The sequence below is a fragment of the Myotis daubentonii genome, chromosome 2 (assembly GCF_963259705.1).
Source record: "Myotis daubentonii chromosome 2, mMyoDau2.1, whole genome shotgun sequence".
Lineage (NCBI taxonomy): Eukaryota > Metazoa > Chordata > Mammalia > Chiroptera > Vespertilionidae > Myotis > Myotis daubentonii.
This window is the reverse complement of record NC_081841.1, coordinates 71,906,986-71,928,064: the sequence shown is the minus strand read 5'-3', so window position 1 is coordinate 71,928,064 and position 21,079 is coordinate 71,906,986. Positions and strand designations below refer to the sequence as shown.

At 41.3% G+C, this 21,079-nt stretch overlaps 1 protein-coding gene across 1 annotated transcript in view; it reads right to left on the bottom strand.

Moving 5' to 3' along the window:
• TRHDE (thyrotropin releasing hormone degrading enzyme) overlaps positions 1 to 21,079 on the bottom strand; it is a 394,910-nt gene that overhangs the window by 197,923 nt on the left and 175,908 nt on the right. The gene's annotated exons all lie outside the window — the stretch shown is intronic.

Genomic DNA, 21,079 nt, shown 5'->3' with positions numbered 1-21,079 from the left:
TGGTGCCCAGAGTGGGTGTGGCCACTGCAAGCCTGTGGAAATTTGGGATATCTAATCTCCTCAACAAAGAAGCTCTGTCTCTCTTATGCTCTTGGTTCCTCTTGACGTGCTTGGCTCTTAGCTCACACATGGCCTTCTGGCATGCTCCCATGTGGCCCACGGCCATGTGGACCCACACACAATGGACTGATGGACGGCACTAGCCTGATGCTGAACTGGACCTGGCTCCAACATGGAAAGGAAACGCTGGACACTGGCTTTGCTTCCAGCTCCACTGAAACCCCAGCTACACTTCTTCTATGACTGGACTAAGGGAATTGGGACTTTGGAAACTCAGGGATGTAAATTCACAAAAATCAAGCCTTCTACCACATCCATCCTCCTGTGGGAGCCTCTGGAAATGCTTACTCCAGCGGTACCCCGAGAACCCCACTCCCACGAGCAACTGGGAAAGACGAGGCATGTTTTTCTCTGCTAATACTATGACCTCCTCTCGGGTTTGGTTAGTTTGCTAGAGTGGCTCACGGGATTCAGAGAAACATTTAACTCACTGGATCAGCAGTTTATTATAAAAGGATATAACTCAGGAAGAGCCAGATAGAGGAGAGGAATCGGGCAAGGCATGAGGAAAGGCACAAAGCTTCCATATCCTCTGCAGGTCCACCCTCCCCAAATTTCCAGGTGTTTACCCACCCAGAATCTCTCTGAACTTTGTCTTTTTTTTTTTTTTTTATGGAGGCTTTATTACATAGGCATGATTGGCTACATCATTGGCCATTGATATTTCCAGCCCCTCTCTCCTCCCAGGAAGTCAGGGGGTGGGACTGAAAGTTCCAACCCCCCAATCAAAGGGTTGGTTCCCTGGCAACCAGCCCCATCCATAGGTGAATTTAAAAAGTCACATCATTAACATAAGACAACTTTATTGCTGTAATTGATTAGAAAATTTTAAGGGTTTTGAAAGCTGTGAGCCAGGAACCATGAAGGAATTAAATATGTGAAATATATATTTGGTCATCTATATATTTCTTATGAATCACAATATCACACACAAGGGATATCAAATGTGTCTTCAATATTACTTTTTTAAAGCAGGTGATGGATACAAGAGTATTTTTTATACAAGTATTACTCATTTTTTTCTGTATGCCTTAAATATTTCATAACAAGAAAAAGAATAAAATTATGAACAGTCTTACCACATGGTTGATTTTATTTATGACTTCAACAAGCATTTTCTCAGTATTTTCTGTGTCCTTAAGTCTGAAATATATATTAAACTAAGTCAGGGATGGTCCCTATATACTGGACATTTTGAATAAAGAATGAGAACTTGACAGCTTAGCACAAGAAATAAAAAAAAAGAATAAAAAGGTCTGTGAAAGAGAAAGAAAACAAATCTGGTTGGAGAGGTTCTTAAAAGAGATAATATTTGAGTTGGATTTGAAAATATAAGATTTCAACAGGTAGACAGAGGCACTGTATGTATTTATTTATACAGTATATGTTGAGCATCTCTCTTCCTCAATATAACCATTGTTCTCTACTTCAAGCTCCTTGCCCCATTCTCTCATGGCACTTATATTCACAGGTGGGTGTGTATAGGACAAGGAGGTCAGTGAACAAGTAATAAATGGGTGAAAGAAATTTAGTAAATGATAAATGCTACAAAGAAAATGTAATAAAGTAAGACAACAATTGACAGGTTGGGCAAGGTGGGTACAGCATGGTCAAGAAAGGGAATTACATTTCATCAGAGATGTGACTCATGGTAGAAGCCAGCTGTTTGAAATCTGTGGAAGTGTGGTCTAGGAGGGGGCAGCAAATGCAAGGGCCCTAAGGTGGAAATGAGACAAGCAGAAAGAAGGTCACGGTGGCTGATGCATATGATGGAGAAGAACGTAGGTCTGAGGATTAGTACAAATTGCAAGTGCACAGCAGACATTCTTCCACAAGATTTTAAGTGGAAATCTTCCCTAAATATGAACAAACTAGGTGACAGAACAACATTGTGTCAACTCTGCCAGCCACCAGCAGATGGCAACAGCAGTAGCCTATCTGGTGTCATTTCCTTGCAGGAACTTGTGAATTTGGGAACAATCCTTTAGAGCCAAGCCTGTTGCAGGACAGAGGCACCTCTGTGTGCTGGAGTTCTCAGAGCCCAGAGTAGTCAGGTCCCAAGACTACGTGAGCCAATCGGGCCACACACTGGGATTTGGACTGGCTCAAATGGCACAAAGAGAAGATTCCAGACATGGGCCAGATGCAGAATCTGGGAGTTTGGGATAAAGAGGAAAGTACGCTTAGGGAGCAGTCATCAGACAGCAAAAGCCTGACCAGCAGCATATAAGCAAGGTGTGGGGAGGGGCCAGCTGAAGGTTGGTGCCAAAAATATCAGGCAGTGCTGACCTAAGTAGGCAGCTGGCTTCCAGAGGTCTGAGGACATGGAAGTCAGGCGTGGGTAACATGACAAGAACTCCTGAGCAAATAGTTCTATTCAGATGAAGCAATTGAGGGGGAGTTGAAGGACTGGGTGAAAAAGGTGAAGGGATTAAAAAGTACAAATTAGTAGTTACAAAATAGTCACGGGGCTGTAAAGAACCCCATAGGACACCATAGTCAATAGTGTTGTGATGACTAAGTATGGGGCCCGGGGACACTGGAAATATCAGGGGGATCACTTTGTAAAGTATATGATTGTCTAACCACTCAGCTTTTCACCTGAAACTAATATAAAATCATATTTAATGTAAACTGTAATTGAAAAAAAAGGAAAGATAAAGAGTTTGAGAACAGAGTAAAACACAAAGAGCTCAGTAGCTTCAGACACAGACAAGCATTAAAGTTGGTACATGGAACATGGCAGCAGGGGGAGAGGGTGGAACTAAAAAAATTAGATTATGCTACTATGCACTTCATAACTTTTTCACAAAGCACTGAAGAAACTTGGATTTGTTCTAACTACTAGTAAGAGATATTTTAACTGTGCCTCTCTACACCTTCATAACTTAAGAAATATGATAGAATTATATCTTAAGAATACCTGCATGAAGTATATCTATAATAATAAAAGCTTAATGTGCTAATTAGACTGGACACCCTTCCAGACGACCTTCCAGAGGAAGCCAGGACTGCGAGGGAAGCCTGGGTCCCAGGTACCAGAGGGAAGCCAGTGCCAGCAGCCGGGGGAAGCTTACTCTTGTATGAATTTCATGCATCGGGCCTCTAGTATCCTTATAAAGACATCTTCACAATATTCATAACAAGTTTACTTCCAAGAGCCAAAAACAGGAAATAAATCAAATGTTCATCAATAGGCAAATGGATGAAGTGTGGTATATCCATACAACAAAATACTATTCAGCAATAAAAAGAAATGGACTGTTGATACATGGAACACCATCGGAGAATCCCAAAAAGTTGCATGAGTAAAAAGGAAGGAAAAATATACATGCTGTATGACTCATGCCATTTCTGTAATTCTAGAAAATGCAGACTAATCTATACTGTCTAAAAGCAGGTAGTGGATGCCTGCAGACAAAGATGAAAGGGGTTAAAAAGACAGCAACAGGAAACTTCGGAGGGTGATGGATATGCTCACCACGGTGCCAACTTCATGATACACACACCTTAAACCATCAAGTTGTACACTTTAAATATGTGCAGTGTACTGCATGTCACTGTATTTCAATGAAACTAATTTTTAAAATACCTTCAATCGTTGAAGTATTCTTTTGCTTAACTTTAAAGAAGATCTGATTTATTCACAATGAATTAAATTAATTTTTGCAAAATAAATTTGTCATGAGGCTATATCCATTAAAATGTGCAACCATAACTTTAATATGCCTTGAAAACAGAGGTAAGAAAACTCTAATGTTTCAGAATCTAATTTACTTGGAAATTCAAAGAAAATCATGGATAAAATTATGCATAGTAGTCTGCTTCCAATTAATTACTGCATTCCTAAAAACTGTAGGCAGATAGCAAATATTCATATAATACTAGTGAGTGTGATTACATAAATTAACATAAAATCTAACTTTCTCTACTCGCTTCTTTCGATGCACTATAATTAGCTCTCTATAACTAAGATCACAATATCTCATGGTGACTTTCCTCTGTCTTATTTTTTTTTTACTGCTGACAATTTCCATACTTTGATCAGGGTCTATTATAACAGGACATCCATTTTTCCATCTACATTTTAGATTAACTTTTTTTGTTGTTGTTGTTGTCTCATTTTATTTATTTATTTATTTATTTTTTACTTTTTCATTGTCTGACTTTTGAAAATCAAAGTTTCCAGGATTTCCAACTCTGGGTTTTTTGCTTCTTAGGGGTTTTTTTACTTATTCTACTGGTTTTCTTTGAGTGTTCTCACCCACTCCAGTGTCAGCTGTCACCACCCACATGCCCAGACAGCTCTCTTAGAGCTCTAGAGGAAAATGCCTAAGCAGTAGTAGAATGTGACTTGATCGCCCTCTCTGTACCATTCCTTCAGCAATCGCCCCCTTCCCTTTAATCTGGCTTAAACCTTCAGAAAGCCTTGCAGCCTCCTCTTTCGCACTCTGGGGAAAATCAGTTGCCATGAAAAATGTCCACTAGCCTGACAATGCCATGCTAAGAGGAATGCTGAAATCACTGGAAAGGTCCAAAGAATCACCAAATGAGGCCTCACAGTACACACAAACAGAAAGCCAGTCTCCAGCATCAGTGGCAGTGTTCTGATGTACAAGTCTGGAAACTGGAAATATACACTAATATAGTCCACATTATTAAGTAACCACTAGAGGGGAAAAAGCGTGTGCAATATCAGGCGTCTCTCTGCCACAGGCACATTCTGAGCTCACAGATCATCCTAATTTGTCATGCAGAATAAGATTCATTTCCAGCTGCGGGCTCATGCACGCCCTGGCTCCCGTATGCGAGTCTGGTACCCTCCAACTCAGATGTTCTCTGCCACATTATCAAGCTCACACTCTCTGCTCTAGAGTGGCAGAAGTAGAGAAGATACATTTGAAACATGATCTCAGCTACTTGTCACTTGTCCTGCTTTTTCTTGACACTCCCTTTTCCCTAAGACAGACACCCTAGGGGTCATGGCTTTCCTCCCCAATATTTCTTCAGCAGTCAATTTTTGCCGTCAAGCTGTCCACACCCCAAACTGTCACTTCATTTTGAATTTGCAATGTGTTTATCTAAATATTTTGAGACTACTAAGAGAGTAACTACTAAGGTCAGAAACCCAATGCCCCGGACTTCAATCTTGAGCCTGAAAAAGAATATAAGATCCTAGAAGACAAGAAGCTGAACACTGAGGAAATATAATCCTGGCAACTCAAGAGCATCACCTTCCTATCCAGGCAGAAAACAGAGCTGCTACCAAGCTCCGAGTCCTTGGAAAGCAACACTGGTCCCTGGTGAGTGTAAGATTTTTTGCTCAGAAAATCTAAAGTGCTATAGACGAATTAATACTAGAAGTTTTGTTCTCACAAGAGGAAAAAACCATAAGGCTTTCTCACGAGAATAACAGACTTCTTATTTTCCTGTATAGGTAGTGCATTTCATTCATTCATTCATTCATTCACTCATTCACAAAGTTTGTTGAGTCTTTACTCAGAGGAGACTGACAAGGAGCCTGCTCTCACAGAGCTCACATTCCAGCTTTGGGGGTGGAGAGAAGATGGGTGGGTTAGGGAGCCAAATCACACCCAGATAAATAAATAATCAACACAATATGAGATTGCCATTGGGATGTGAGGGAAATAACACAAGTGTATGTAAAGTGTAATGGGCTTGGCATGAGGACAGTTCGAACCGAGTGACCCGGAAAAGGCTCTCCGAACATCTACACTGAAACACCAACCCAACTGAACTGAAGCTCCAAGGCAGGTCATTATTTATCTCAATGGCAGCATTTCCAGTGCCTAGGATAGTACCAAGCATATGGCTGATATTCAAAAATCAATTGCAAAATAAACGAATAGTATGTCTTGTGATGACAAGTCATGCTGAACAGAGATCACTAGCTCTGCTTGGTATTACAAACCAAACAGATGTGTAACCATTACCAATACTCTTCCAAGAAAAAGTATAAAATTCTTCATTCTGATCACCATTCCCACAGTTTTACTCTCTGCCATGGGAAGTGCTCTGTTGCTCCTGTAAGTCACCTCCGCATCCCCTTGCTGAATATCCCTAAGATGCACTCTCTCCAAATTCACAGACACATTCTCAATTCTTTGCTCTGGTCCCTCCCGGGCAAATCCAACTTGCTCTCAAATTCCTAGGCGTTTGACCTGCCTCTGACTTCTGTTTCCTGCCTCACTTCACCCTTTAAGTTTCATCCTTTACACTGTCTTCCACGCTGTACCCTCACAGCATCTCAATGACGATCCAAGTCATCTTCCCAGCACTGCTACCCAGGTCTGCTTGGCAGAGGGCAGAGGGCAGAGGGCAGGGCAGTGAAAAGGTGCAGCTTGGAAGTCCACACTCTCTGGCATACACACCCAGGTCTCACAGTTAGGAGCTGTGGGACCTTGAGAAAAGTTTCCATCTCAGCTCTCACTTCCTCATTGGTAAGTGGAGATATTAATGACACCTCCCCTGCAGGTTGTCGTGAAGATTAAATGAGATGGTTCATGCTAAGCACTTAGTTCGAAGCACAAGACATGCTAAATCAATGCTGTCACTACTTGGAATCTCTCCAGGTCATCCCCACCTTGGGGAATCAAATGCATCACAGGCCTTACCTTGGGAGAGGAGGAGTCTTGTCCTTGAACACAGATGAAGTGCTGGTTTAGTATGTTAGCTTAGGCACTTTGATTTCTGACTTAAAATTTTATTTTATGACATGATGCAACAGAGAACCTACCTAAGAATGAGTGAAGGAGAAAGCATCATAGTACATGTCTGTATTATCATTCAGGGATGCCAAATAAATTTTAAAGGTACAGCAGGTAAAAAAAAAATTAATGAGTTGCCTTTTCATTATGCCATGACTGTCACTTTCTCAAGATATTATTTACATCTACATTTATGATTAAATATAAAAAAATAAAAATAACACTCCTTGTTCAAACAGTTACCATATGTGGCTAGTCAAAATACAAATTGCATTTGAAATAGCAGCATTAATGAGATAAAACTCATAGAAGTCAGCCATTATTGGTATTTATTAACATGAGAACAACTAACATTTTTTCCTTTACATTGCATTCTCAGAATTTTTTTTTGTTACTCACAAACAGATTAGGTTCTAACTGGCTGTTTTTAAGTTCATCTGAAAGAGGAGTTTAAGCCTCACTGTCCCTGGATACATTTCCACCAAATTTAAAAATGAACCAGTCCTACAGTGTTTTAAAACAAAACACACTTTTCTCCTGATATATTTTCTACTTGGGCATTTTTTCATCAGAAAATACTAGTTTCAGCTACACATTTTGGTCTGTAACAGAATTTTCATCAGTTCTGCTTGCATTCACAAGCCTAGCATTTAACTCCTCAAACTCCTGGCATTCTGAATTAGCATTAGGTCATAATACCATCATAGGTGCTCACTGTTTCTTCTGATCCTTCTGCCACACACTCAACACTTACTGATTACTATCCATTGCAAAGAAGGAGCATTTTCATGTGTTGCCTAATTTCTTTTTTACCGGAAAAAGAATTTCTATGCCAAAGGACTTAGCCCATACGCACAAGGAATATTTGCCATTTCCTCGCCCCTTTAGTTTTTAAATTAGCTCTACTTTAATTTTCCTCATCCTATTTTGCAGCTTCTTACTTTCAAAACTCATGTTCTTTGCCTTAATGGCCCTGATTAGGCATAGACATAGAAAGCACACTAATTGACCCCTGTCCCCATCATTCAGTGACAGGTCAATTTGACTGACGCTTGTTATAGAACAAAGGTTTGCTTTATCTAAGAGAATGCAGGTTGAAAGTAAAGGTTCCTCTCTGTTAAGCTTTCGTTCATGATATATTTCCATGCATTCCTGAAATACTTATGCATTACCTAATATAGGCCAGTCTGATCTGAGCACTGGATATATAAACCTTGAATGATAAAGATACAGTCCCATTAAATTCTCCTAGAGCTTAAAAACTAATGGGGGATACACACAAGTTAAAAAGTATATATATTATAGACACACATGAGGGAAACTGCAGTATAGTGTAGGTGCTACAATGAGGACATGGTAGAACGGGTGCAGCGCAGAGCAGAGATTATGAACGTGGGCTCTGAAGCCAGGCAGCCTAGTTCAAAACTCAATTCTGCTACTTAATGGGGCACATTACTTACCATTTATGCCCCTCATTTTCCTTTCCTGTATAATGAAGATGATTATAATTGCCACTATTTCATAGGGTTACTACCAGGGCTATCATTGAAAACACAATTCTCAAGGGTCCCTCACATTTGCTCTTTGTTCCAGATTATCTTCTTCAGGATCTCTGTGTGGCAAAACTAGTGATAGTCTCCTCTCTAATGCAAAGGACAGTGACACATGCCATCATTCATAAAAGAATCAGATTCCCCAGGCTCAGGGTTCCTCATCCACGATGTAATCCACTGCCTATGCAGGTTATCACCCGAACCTCTGCATTGCTGTTGGGAATAGGGTCTCAGGAGACTGGCACATAAAAAATGCTGATACTCTGGCTGATGCTATAGATAGAGGAATAAAGCTTTTTGTCTCTAATTCAGGAGTTGCATGTCTCCTGCGAACATTCATGAAACAACGGTAGGTAGACTTGTCAAACTTGCAAATAGGGTGAAGTAAAATCTCACACCTTTCACAGTTCTTGACAGATGTGTGAGTTAATATCTGTGAGGTGCTTAGAATAGCAAGCAAGTGGTAAGTTCTCAATAGCTGTTAGCTATTGCAACAAACAGAAAACACGCCCATCCAAAGACATCCATGTCCTCATTCCCAGAACCTGTTAGATTACTGAACAAAAAGGACTTACAGTCCCAAATGGAATTAAGGTTGCTAATCAGCTGGCATTAAAATGGGAGTGTCCTGGATTATCCAGGTGGACTCCAAATAATCACAAGGGTCCTAAAAAATGAAAGAACGGGGCAGAAGAGTCAGAGTCAGAGTGATGTAATGTGAGAAGTGCTCTGGAAGCCATTGCTGGCCTAGAAGATGGAGGAAGCAGGAGCCCAGGGATGCAGGCAGCCTCTAAAAAATAGAAAAGCCAAGAAAATGTATGGATGCTCTCCTAAAACCTCTAGCAAAAGCAGTGTCAAAGTGCCAACCCTTAGAACTGTAAGATAGCACATTTGTGTTATTTTAAGCCACAATGGATGTGGTAGTTTGTTATAGCATCAATAAGAAACTAATAGACTATCATTATGATCATCAGCATCACTACCTTTATCACTAATACTTTATTAATAAATATGTCATATTACTATACTATATTACTATATTACTGTCATATATTTTTATATATGTTATATTACTATAAATACTATATTACTATGTAATATGTATTAATATGTGTAGCAAATTACTATATTTTATGCTATCATATATTACTATGATATTATTATATTTTCATTATTGCTATATAAAAGAGGTCCCAAATTTTAACACAAGAATGTGGAAAGGCTTCCTGGAGAAATCTGATTGTGAGATCTGTCAAGTGAATAGGAGTTAGCTGGAGAAAAAGTATATTTCAGGCTAAGGGTGTGTACAAACAAGTACGAGAGGGCATGGCACTTTCAGTAAACAAAAACTGGATCAGTTGGTTGAAGCATAGTCCCATACACCAAAAGGCTGTGGGTTTCAACCCCAGTCAGGGCACGTACAGGAGGAAACCAATCTCTCTCTCTCTCTCTCTCTCTCTCTCTCTCTCTCTCTCTCTCTTTCCTTCCCTCCCTCCTTCCCTTCCTCCCTCCCTCCCTCCCTCTCTTCCTTCTTCTCTCTAACCATATTCTCCAGTGAGGAATTTTAAAAAAAGATCAATATGGATGAAACATAGTGAAAAATCTTATGTTAGACATGCTCAGTTTGAGTTGCTTCTGGGACATTCCAATGGTGAGATCTGTGAAGTCTGATGTGTTGGGGAGATGTCTGGGCTGAGGGAGCAGATGCAAGAAGTCATCAACATGTATATAGTAGACTAGTAGCCCGATGCATGAAATTGGTGCATGGGGGTGGGGGTGGGGGGTGAGGGGTGGGGCCAGACCCCTCAGCCTGACCTGCACCCTCTGTCATGTTCTGGGACCCTGGCCGGCTCCAGGACTAGGCGCAGGCCTACAGGCTTGGGGCGGCCTGGCTCCTGAGGCCCCATTTTATCAAGAGAACAAAGTCAGCGTTAGTTACAGCCCTCACCGAAACCCAGTACAGTGCATCTGTGCGTACAACTGTCTCATTCATGTGCCTGCTTCGCCCTACTGAATTACTAACATCTTGAGGACATAGCTCTGACTTATCTTGCTTCACCTTCAGTGCCTGGCCTGGTGCCAGGGACCTGAGAGGGTTTGCTGAGTGAGTGAGTGAATAATGAGTGAGTGAATGAGTGAATGGATGAGCAAGTAAGTGAATGAGCAAGCAGCTATGGGACGGGAACTTCTGCCGTGTTGCCATGGCGACACGGCAGAAGTTCCTGCCCTGCTCCCAGTGGCCTGATGCCCACCCTGGGAAGTTCCTGCCCAGCTCCCAGCGGCCCAGGCCCCTCTCCCGACTGCATAGTTCCCACCCCTCCCCCAGCAGCCCAGGCCCCTCTCCCGGCTGCTTAGTTCCTGCTCCCAGTGGCCCAGGCCCCCAGCCACTCCTTCAGCAGAGGCCAGAGCAAGCGAGAAGCTTGGCTTCCTCCATCGTGGGGGCAACCAAGCCTCCTGCTTGCTCCAGCTCTGTGACTGCCGGCCGCCATCGTGGTTGGGTTAATTTGCATATAGTCACTCTAATTGGCTGGTGGGCATGGCTTGGAGCATAGCGAAGGTATGGTCAATTTGCATGTTTGTCTTTTATTAGATCGGATTATAGCCAAGGATGAGCATAGAAGAGAGGAAGAAATCTGAGGAGCACTGAGACTTAAGAAACAGGCAGAGTAAAGGGGAAAATATAACAGGGCACACAAAGAATGCCAATAGGCACTGGCATAAGACAGGGGAAAGGCAGGAGAGTGTGATGTTACACCATTCAAGAGTAGTAATCCAGCCCAGTTGGCATGGCTCAGTGGTTGAGTATTGACCTATGAACCAGGAGGTCACAGTTAGGTTATGGTCAGGGCACGTGCCCAAGTTTTGGGCTCAATCCCCAGTGGGGGGCATGTAGGAGGCAGCCGATCAATGATACTCTCATCATTGATGTTTCTACCTCTCTCCTTCTCCCTTCCTCTCTGAAATCAATAAAAAATTAAAAATTTAAAAAGAGTAGTAATCTGCTCAAAACAAAGGCAAGCATCTATGAATAACTTAGGTATATTTAGAAAACACAGATATCATATATCCAAGTAGTTAAATACTGTTCTCAAAAAATACTAGCTTACCATTCTCAACAGATTTTCCAAATGAACTATAAAACTTTTACACAGATATAATACTAAGCATATCATGTGTCAGGTGTCAGCACCATCACTTGGAGTGGGGAAAACAATACTCGGCTATTTGGTGAGTGGTAGTTTCTAGGGTGGGTCCATCCCACATCGAGGAACCCAGGAGACTTTTTTATTTCAAGTCTCAAGTAGCTGGGAGTCACCTCCCAGGTTTGGATAGCTCTTTGACTCTCTTAATTGACAGATTCACACTCCCAGCAGAAGAGAGTAGGAAAATAGTACTCGTTATAAATGAGCATTCTTAACTCTTGAAACTTGGAGTTGTCAGTAAAATGTGTTTCCAAATTCATGTGCACTTTAGACAGCCCGATTACAAAGTGGTTACCTGTAAAAGAAATTATTTATGTAGGTTTGGTAAACTGGAAACAAAGATTCATTGTGCCTTAAGGCTAGTTCCTCTTAGTATAAACTGTGCGAATAGTGCACATAAATTTCAATAAAAAATGCAAACATATAATTCAAATGTTGGAGTCTTTCCTTAAAATGGTCTAGCATAAATCTCAAGGAAAATCAAATACCTGTTGAAGTCCCTGGGAAAAAAATTCACTAAAGCTCAATAGTTGTTCATTTTTTTATCACTTCTTATTGCAATACAAAGTATTACCTGATATTAAATGGCAGCTAAACAATTGGTACATTTTCAAGAGCTAGTAGTACAAAGAGAAGAGACCAACATTTACAATGAATTTTAAAGGTCCCTAGGGAAATCTCTGGTTGATGTTTGGGGTAATGAAGGCAGAGTTGAAAAGGGAAGAAAATAGAGTTTAAAAATAGCACAATTGTAGAAACAGAAAATGTGGTGACATTGTGTTACTTCACTAAATTTTGACAGTAGCTCAAAGCTAATTTGCTTGTAAAGGAACTAAAATATAACCTTATCAATTTAGTCCTTGGCTTATTACTAACAGGCTCGCTTTTTATCATCCAAACCCACAGATTTATGATTTGAAATAACATCAAGTCACTCAACGCCAAGAAGAAAAATGAAGTCATGTCCCATTCAGAGTGAACTATGTATCAGATAGGAGGTATTGATCAAAACATGAACCATGCCTTTCATTATCAAAGGTACTTGATGCTTTATGATAACCACCTTCTTGACAGTACAAAGAAACCACCTTTTCCCAACGTTTTCTACAGGCGAGTTTCTGAGAGCTTCTTTCAATGAATTTTTTTTCAAAACCTATTACTGGTATTCCAAACAGACTCAAGTTCAATTCACATTAGATCAAGATATGAAATACAAAAAGAACTAATAATGAGCCAGAGACTGAACTGAACCCTGAGCTTCTCCAAGCTCCAATATCTAATGGGCATCACTAAGTTACACTCCTAAAGTATATTTTGTAGGAAGGAAAACATTTTGTGCATCTAATGGGGAAATGCTGAGAAGAGGGGATTTTTCTTTGTACCCATCATAAAAATGTTTCTCCTAATGTAAATACTCAGGTAATTGACATTATGGAGAATTGCCAGAAGCCGTTTTCCTAACACCACAGTTAATAGAGCATGAGAGTTCTATAGCTCAAAACGACGTGGAACTGATCACCGTACACTTGTGGCAGGGAGACTACCATGAAGAAAATGGTAACACCCTTCTCATTATTTCTGTTTCTTCTTGTCCTCCAAATACACTATGCAAATTTTTTACTTGTCTCTTATTCTTGGAACCTGTCTGAATAGTTATTAAAATGAAAACCTGTACTCCGTGGAGGGCTGCACTAAAATGCCCAGGTCCGAGAACACTGGCGTTTCTGCTCATGTTTCCCAGTACCATTTGGGATATTCCAGTCCTGGATGGGGGATGCTACCCTTACAGCCTGACCTGCTTACAGCCTGGGCAGAAAATGCTACAAAGTGTTTGAATTGTTCTAAGAGCTAACTACTTCAAGGAGCTTGTGTCCATTTTTCTGGATCTCAGTGAACTATGTATGTATGTGTATATATGTATGTACATATGTGTTTATAATTCTATATTATACACTGAGTGGCCAGATTATTATGACCGGCCAGATTATTATGACCGGCCAGATTATTAGGACTACCCCATCAATACAATGAAGTGAATTAGTTATGCTAATAATAATAATAATGCCCTGACTGGTTTGGCTCAGTGGATAGACCGTCGGCTTGCGGACTGAAAGGTCCCAGGTTCGATTCCAGTCAAGGGCATGTACCTTGGCTGTGGGGCACATCCCCAGTAAGGGGTGTGCAGGAGGCAGCTGATTGATGTTTATAACTCTCTATCCCTCTCCCTTCCTCTCTGTAAAAAATCAATAAAATATATATTTTTAATAATAATAATAAAACCTTGAGAGTATTTGCTTAGGAAGTTTTCAATATTCAGTATTTTGGGAAGTGTCAATGAAGTACTGATGGGGTGGTCATAATAATCTGGCCAGTCATAATAATCTGGCCACTCAGTGTATAATACTTATATAATTATCCTATCTAATAAAAGACAAACATGGTAATTAACCGTACCTCTGACACACTTCCCATTGGCTAATCAGGGTGATATGCAAATTAACTGCCAACCAAGATGGCGGCCGGCAGCCAGGCAGCTGAAGCAAACAGGAGGCTTGCTTGCTCCAGTGATGGAGGAAGCCAAGGTTCCCTGCCTGCCGCTGCTGGCCTCTGAGCTGCACTCTAGGAAACAATGTTGCAATTATAGAAGCTAAACAAGCCGTGGGCAAACTACGGCCCGCGGGCCAGATCCGGTCCATTTGAAATGAATAAAACTAAAAAAATAAAAGACCGTACCCTTTTATGTAATGATGTTTACTTTGAATTTATATTCACACAAACACTCCATCCATGCTTTTGTTCTGGCCCTCCGGTCCAGTTTAAGAACCCATTGTGGCCCTCGAGTCAAAAAGGTTGCCCACCCCTGAGCTAAACCAACCCCAGAAACCTGCTTTCAGCCAGCCTGGCCTCAGAGCTGGAGCTGCAAAAGTGTTTCAATTATAGAAGCCAAACAAACCCAGATACCTGCTTACAGTAGCCGAGGTCTCAGAGCTGGAGCCGAGCCTCAGAGCTAAAGCTGGCTCTCAGTTCCAGTGACAGCCATAGAAGGTAAATAAATCCCAGAATAAAATTAAAAAATAAATAAAAAAAGGAGAGGTTGGGAGCTTCAGTCACCCGCCAGCCTAAAAACAGCCCTCAGCCCCTCACCCAGACTGGCCAGGCACCCCAGTGGGGACCCCCACCCTGAAGGGTGTGTGACCAGCTGCAAACAGCCATTAGCCCCTCATCCAGGCTGGACAGGCACCCAAGCGGGAACCCCACCCTGATCCAGGACACCCTTCAGGGCAAACCAGCTGGCCCCCACCCGTGCACCAGGCCTCTATCCTATATAGTAAAAGGGTAATATGCAAACTGACCCTAACAGCAGAAGGACTGGGAATGACTGGTCACTATGACACACACTGACCACCAGGGGGAAGACGCTCAATGCAGGAGCTGCCCTCTGGTGGTCAGGGCACTCTCACATGGGAGGAGCTCTGCTCAGCCACAAGCCAGGCTGATGGTTGCCAGTACAGTGGTGGTGGTGGGAGCCTCTCCAGCCTCCTCAGCAGCGCTAAGGATGTCCGACTGCAGTTTAGGCCTGCTCCCCGCTGGCAAGTTGACATCCCCCGGGGGGGCCCAGACTGTGAGAGGGCACAGGCCAGGCTGAGGGACCCCCTCACCCCCCGAGTGCACAAATTTTTGTGCACCGGGCCTCTAGTAGAATATAAATATACATTCTGAACAAAAATAAGTGTATACATTACATAATATTACATATTACATACAGTGTGAAATTAGCTGAATTTTGGTGAATTCATTGAGTTTTATGAATCTATCATTTATTCTAAATTCATGCTGGAAGTAGACTGCACTGTATCTCATGTAATGTAACTTCAGGCAGATGGAGGTATTAAAACCAGACCACAGTTGTGGGTTTTGTCTCACAGGGTCCAATTTAATAATAATAGCTAATAATATTTTTCAAAAATCATCCTCCAGGTCTTCGGATTAGCTACACAACTACAATACCTCTAACTTCTTGGCTGGTTTTACGCCTGACCTGTTCTCTACCACCCCTCATCAATTGTTGACTAATCAGTACGTTCTCCTATTTCACGCAGTTGCCAGCAGCAGCTCAGGACCTGCTCCCCATCTGCTGAATCGGAAGATGCAGTTTAATGAGATCCTCAAGCAATTCGCACCTGCATTAAAGTTTGAGAAGCACTGACTTACTTCTCTCAAATCTTCCATGGTGGGGCGCTTTGCCCCAGGGGTTATATAAGACATCTATGAACGTGTAAAATAAAGTTCCAATTGTTATTAGTATTCATTGTGGTCTGATACAGATATGCTCCCCTGGTTGAATTACCAAGGAGCTTGAAGAGAGGGGAGTTGCAAAGATGCCATGCTGGTGTCACCTTCCTCAGTTCACGTTCAACGAACTGGGGCAGTTGGCAGTGCAGGAGCACCAGTTACATGGATTTATGGATTGTGTTGTCTAGTATAACTAGGCCAGTGCTTACTAATGAAACAGGTGGCTTAAAAAGACTCCTGGGGGGAAAAATAATAGATTGAGATTAAGACGAATAAATCAAAGCCACTACAAACAATTAAATGACAGAGCTGCCAGCACTTCAAATTTAAGTAAGGATAACTAATGTTTGAAGCCCGCACGAAGGGCCAGGTACTTTCTAAGTAATTCATGTGAATTAACTCAGTTAATCCTAACAACTCTTTGAGACAGACACTACCCATAGCTCCGTTCTGCAGATGGGAAACTGAGGCACACAGACATGACGTAAACTGCCCAGGCCAGTTTGGTATTAGCAGAGATGGGATCCACACTTTGGCTGTCTGGGTTAGCTCTCCCAACCCCTAAACGCTATTCACTCTATTCCATTTGCATTAGAAGGCAAAAACAAAGATATAACTATTTATTACAAACGAGACACATTTATCAACAATACTATTGCGCTATTAACCTACATCCATTCTCATTCATAATGAAGTTCACCTTAAGCATACAGGGTGCCCTGGAATTTAGCTAATTAAAGTATCATGAGTACTATTTTAAAATAAATTATATATATATATATATATATATATATATATATATATATATATCTACATAAGAATGCACATGCTCAAAAATATCTGGTATTGGTGCACGGCCATAAGTAAAAATAAATAAATGGGCAGGGGGGTGTCCCATGATAGAGCTGTGGCTCTCAAATTTGAGCATCATCAGAATCCCCTGCAGTGATAGCAAACCTTTTGAGCTCGGCATGTCAGCATTTTGAAAAACCCTAACTTAACTCTGGTGCCGTGTCACATATAAAAAATTTTTGATATTTGCAACTATAGTAAAACAAAGTTTTATATTTTTGATATTTATTTTATATATTTAAATGCCATTTAACAAAGAAAAATCAACCAAAAAATGAGTTCGCATGTCACCTCTGAACTCATAGGTTCGCCATCACTGACCTAGAGCCGTGTTTGGCAAACTGCAGCTCGCGAGCCACATGCGGCTCTTTGGACCCTTGAGTGTGGCTCTTCCTAAGCCTTAGGAGTACCCTAATTAAGTTAATAACAATGTACCTACCTATATAGTTTAAGCTTAAAAAATTTGGCTCTCAAAAGAAATTTCAATCGTTGTACTTTGATATTTGGCTCTGTTGACTAATGAGTTTGCCGACCACCGATAGAGGGCTGTTTAGAATACACATGTCTGGGCCCCAAGAGCAGAGTTTCTGTTTCAGTGGGTGTAGGAAGGGCCTGAGTTTGCATTTCTAAAAAGTTCCCAGGTGATGTGGATGCTGACTGATGGTCAGGGAATCCCACTTTGTGAATCATAGTTCTAAAGGAGCAGTTAGAATAGAGTACCTCAAATGCTATATGTTTGTCACCTGGGAAACCTTTAAAAAATATTAGTGCCCTGTTCCTCTCCCAGATACTGAAGTCATTGTTCAAAGGATGGTGCTGGGCCTCCTTACACAGTAAATGCCCTCAGGAACTGATCCAGGCTGCCTGGGTTTGAATCCCTATTCTTGCACTTGCTACCTTCCTCAGGAAACAGTGAGCAGCAGGTATGTGCAGCTCTTCTCATGAGTGTGCATGCCCGCCCTCCGGCACAGCAAGGGTTGACAATCACTGCTTCGGGTGAGGGAAAGGAGGAGCAGATGGACTGGTTCAATGTAGTCCAGGTCAGAAATAAAGGGATCCCAACTAAACTGGGGATGTGTTTCAGGCATGAAAACAGACAACATGTGGAAATTAATCAAATACTGAAGATAAGACACCCACCTAAGGAGGTGTAAACCTAGGTGAATGAATGGATAATGAAAAGGATGGTGACATTCCGTTAACCAACACTGTGGATCCAGGGAACCAGAAGGGAGAGTGAGTGAGGGGTGGGAAGATAAGGGGAGGAAAAAGGGAAAATATTTTTATATTATAAATAGAACAAATTATTTTCATAATGCTCACCTCAAAAAGTCCATTTTTGCTAGCAATGGAAAAGTGATACAAAAGTTCTTTCCACTAGTAGCACGTGTGTTTAAATCCTTCCCATAGTTAACACCCAGGCTGCCTAGCTTCAGAGCCCATGTTCTAATCTCTATTCTACATGCTGCATCCTGTTCTATTTTTATGTTGATGGAAAAGAGACTCAACTAAAGGCCAAACAATAAATCAAAAATCATAGGGATTAGGGGCTCCCCGGAGCTCACCCACCCTTTCTTCCCAGGCCAGCTTTTTCTCCCTAAATTCTAAGAGTGTCCATGAGACTTGCAGCCAGGGGAGCAATGGGCAGCAACAACTTGTCCCCTGGCCCTGTCTCCAAAGCCCCCTTTGCTCTGACTTCAGTTAGCCAAAGCAGCCCCAGAGGCTCTCTCCTGTCGCTTCTTCTATCCCAGGCCCTTCCTTGTTTCACTGTCCCCAGCTTTCATAAATATACTCTCGAAATAAAAAATAAAGTGAAAAAGTAGGGATGAGTACCCAGGACTATGAGATACTAAAAACATCACACCTACCCTGGTCTACCTATCCTTTTATTCCTGATGATACAGTCTGAATTAAAGTCTATTTTTTAAAAGCTTTTTGAAGAAAGAAAATAGTATAGACAGTATGTCCGCAATGCTGGGGAAAAAATGTTGACATTTCAGATCACATGGGCATCTGCTGGTTTCTAGGAAGACATAAAATAAATAATGTTTTCAGGTTTATTATGGTCTCCCAGTGCTGATTTCCACAAATGTTCAGTCCCTTCTTATAAAACTGTATTATAAAAGGCAAGATTGAGTAAACGTACTCTACACTCCTTCGCTTAAGTACCAATACGTTCCTGTAAAAATATAGTTAGATCTCTATTTTAAACATAATTTTTTTGGCAACTGAGAGCCTGCATTCTTTAGTATGGCATATTCTCTGATGTTAGTGAAAAATGTCAAAACCTGATCCCCCATAGACAAACACCCTATAACCAGAACGAAGGAATTTAATCTTTAAAGAAAAGGAAACCCTTGGGTTTAGATAAAAACTATGCTCTGTTGACATTCTCAAATTAAAAAATATATATGGCAAGGTACTGACTGCTACAATATAAAAATGTCTCCTTCCCACTCTGGCTGAATATAACAGCAGGTGGTAAAGTGGCATTACAAGACAGTCACTTTCACTTGAAGCCCAAAGGCAAAGGATCCATTCTATCTTCAGAGCTAGCTTGCATTATTTTGTTGCTTCTTCTATATATACACACACACAAACAAAAAGTAAAAATACTTTCCATTATCACCAAAGGCAAACAAATGACTAGTTGATAATGTCTCTTTTTCCTTTTTTCCTCTATAATGCTTTGGTACAAATCATTGGTCTCCCCTGTGATAGCACAGTCATACTCTAAGATGCTTTAGTGACATTAAGTTTTATTTCTTAACTAGAGGCCTGGTGCACGAATTCATGCACAGGTGGGGTCCCTCAGCCTGGCTTGCAATTGGCCAATGGGGGCCAGCTGGCTCGGGGGAGGGACCGGGAGGTTGGCTGTGGGAGTGTGGCGCATTGACCACCAGGGGGCAGCTCCTGCATTGAGGTCTGCCCCCTGGTGGTCAGTGCATGTCATAGTGACCAGTCAACCAAATGACCAACCGGTCATAAGTATAGCTTAGGCTTTTGTATATATAGATAATGTCATATTTCAAAACATAGTACATAATGAGCACAACTTTTTAAAACAGTTCTATGATAATCAAATAAATTGGGTATTGATATCTGGCTGTCAAATTTTTATTGAAACACTACCATCCTGTTTTCTGGAACACTACCACCTTATGTTTCATTTAAACATATTAACTGCTTAACGCTGGTACTAAACTGAACCAATGCTTATTTTCCAAATGATTGGTCACTCAGTATGTTTCTCAGTTGAGGGAAATCTGTTTTATCATGAATTTACAGGGGTTTTATTTGTTAGACTAAATGCATCCCTTTGCTAGCCCAATTGACACCAGTATACAATTTAGAAAAAGCCACCTCTTCCTCAAGGCAATGTACTTTCATTTGCCAGAAAATGATCTTAATAAATATACAAATCGATGATGGCTACCAATGTGAATGGTGCTCTCATAGAGTTGTGCAATGCACAACCTAATCTATTAGGTATGTCAACAGAATCCACAAGATTCCACAGAGCTCAGAAGTCTAATGCACTCTGCAAGGAGATAGGAAGGCAGGCTTTCAAAATAAATACATTTGTGAAGAGATGATTCATGAAACATCATATGTGATCGAAGGATATGATGAGAAATCAGCTGTGTTTCGCTATATAGAGGATATAGGGGAAAAAAAGAAAAAGGCCCAATGGACTTAAGAGTGTTAGGAGCTATAAAAAAAAATTTCTGACAAGAGAGCTATTGGAAATGCAGATAATGTGCCAAGAAAGTCTCTTTACTTAGCACAGCTCTCAGCTCTGCTGCACATTCAACTCAACTGAAGAACTTTTAGAAAAACTGATGCCTGGGCCCCACCCGAGAGCAATTGTCCGAACCTCTAGGGCTGGGGCTCCAGTGTCAATCATTTTGGAAGTTCCCCAAATGATTTCTCGTGTCCAGCCAGGGTTTAAGGCCTTTTGATGGAGGCGTTTTCTGAGCAGTGTTCCTGCGTAAGATAGACTAGATTTGTGGTTGTCAAGTGTTAGTGCGCATTGGGATCACCAGGAGGCTTCATAACACAGATTGCTGGGCGGGCGCAATTTCCAGAGGTCACCATTCAGTAGATGCCCACTCTCCTTGTCAAGAGCCACACCTTGAGGAGCGTTGGCCTAAAACCTTACCATTCAAGTTGTTGTCTTGGGATGGCAACTCTAACATCATTGTGAGCTTGTTAGAAATACAGAATCCCATGCCCCACCCACTATTGAAAAGATATCCAAGTTTGAACAAGATTCCTTGGTGACTTATATGGAAATTAAAATTTGAAAAGCACTGGTCTAGAGTATAGA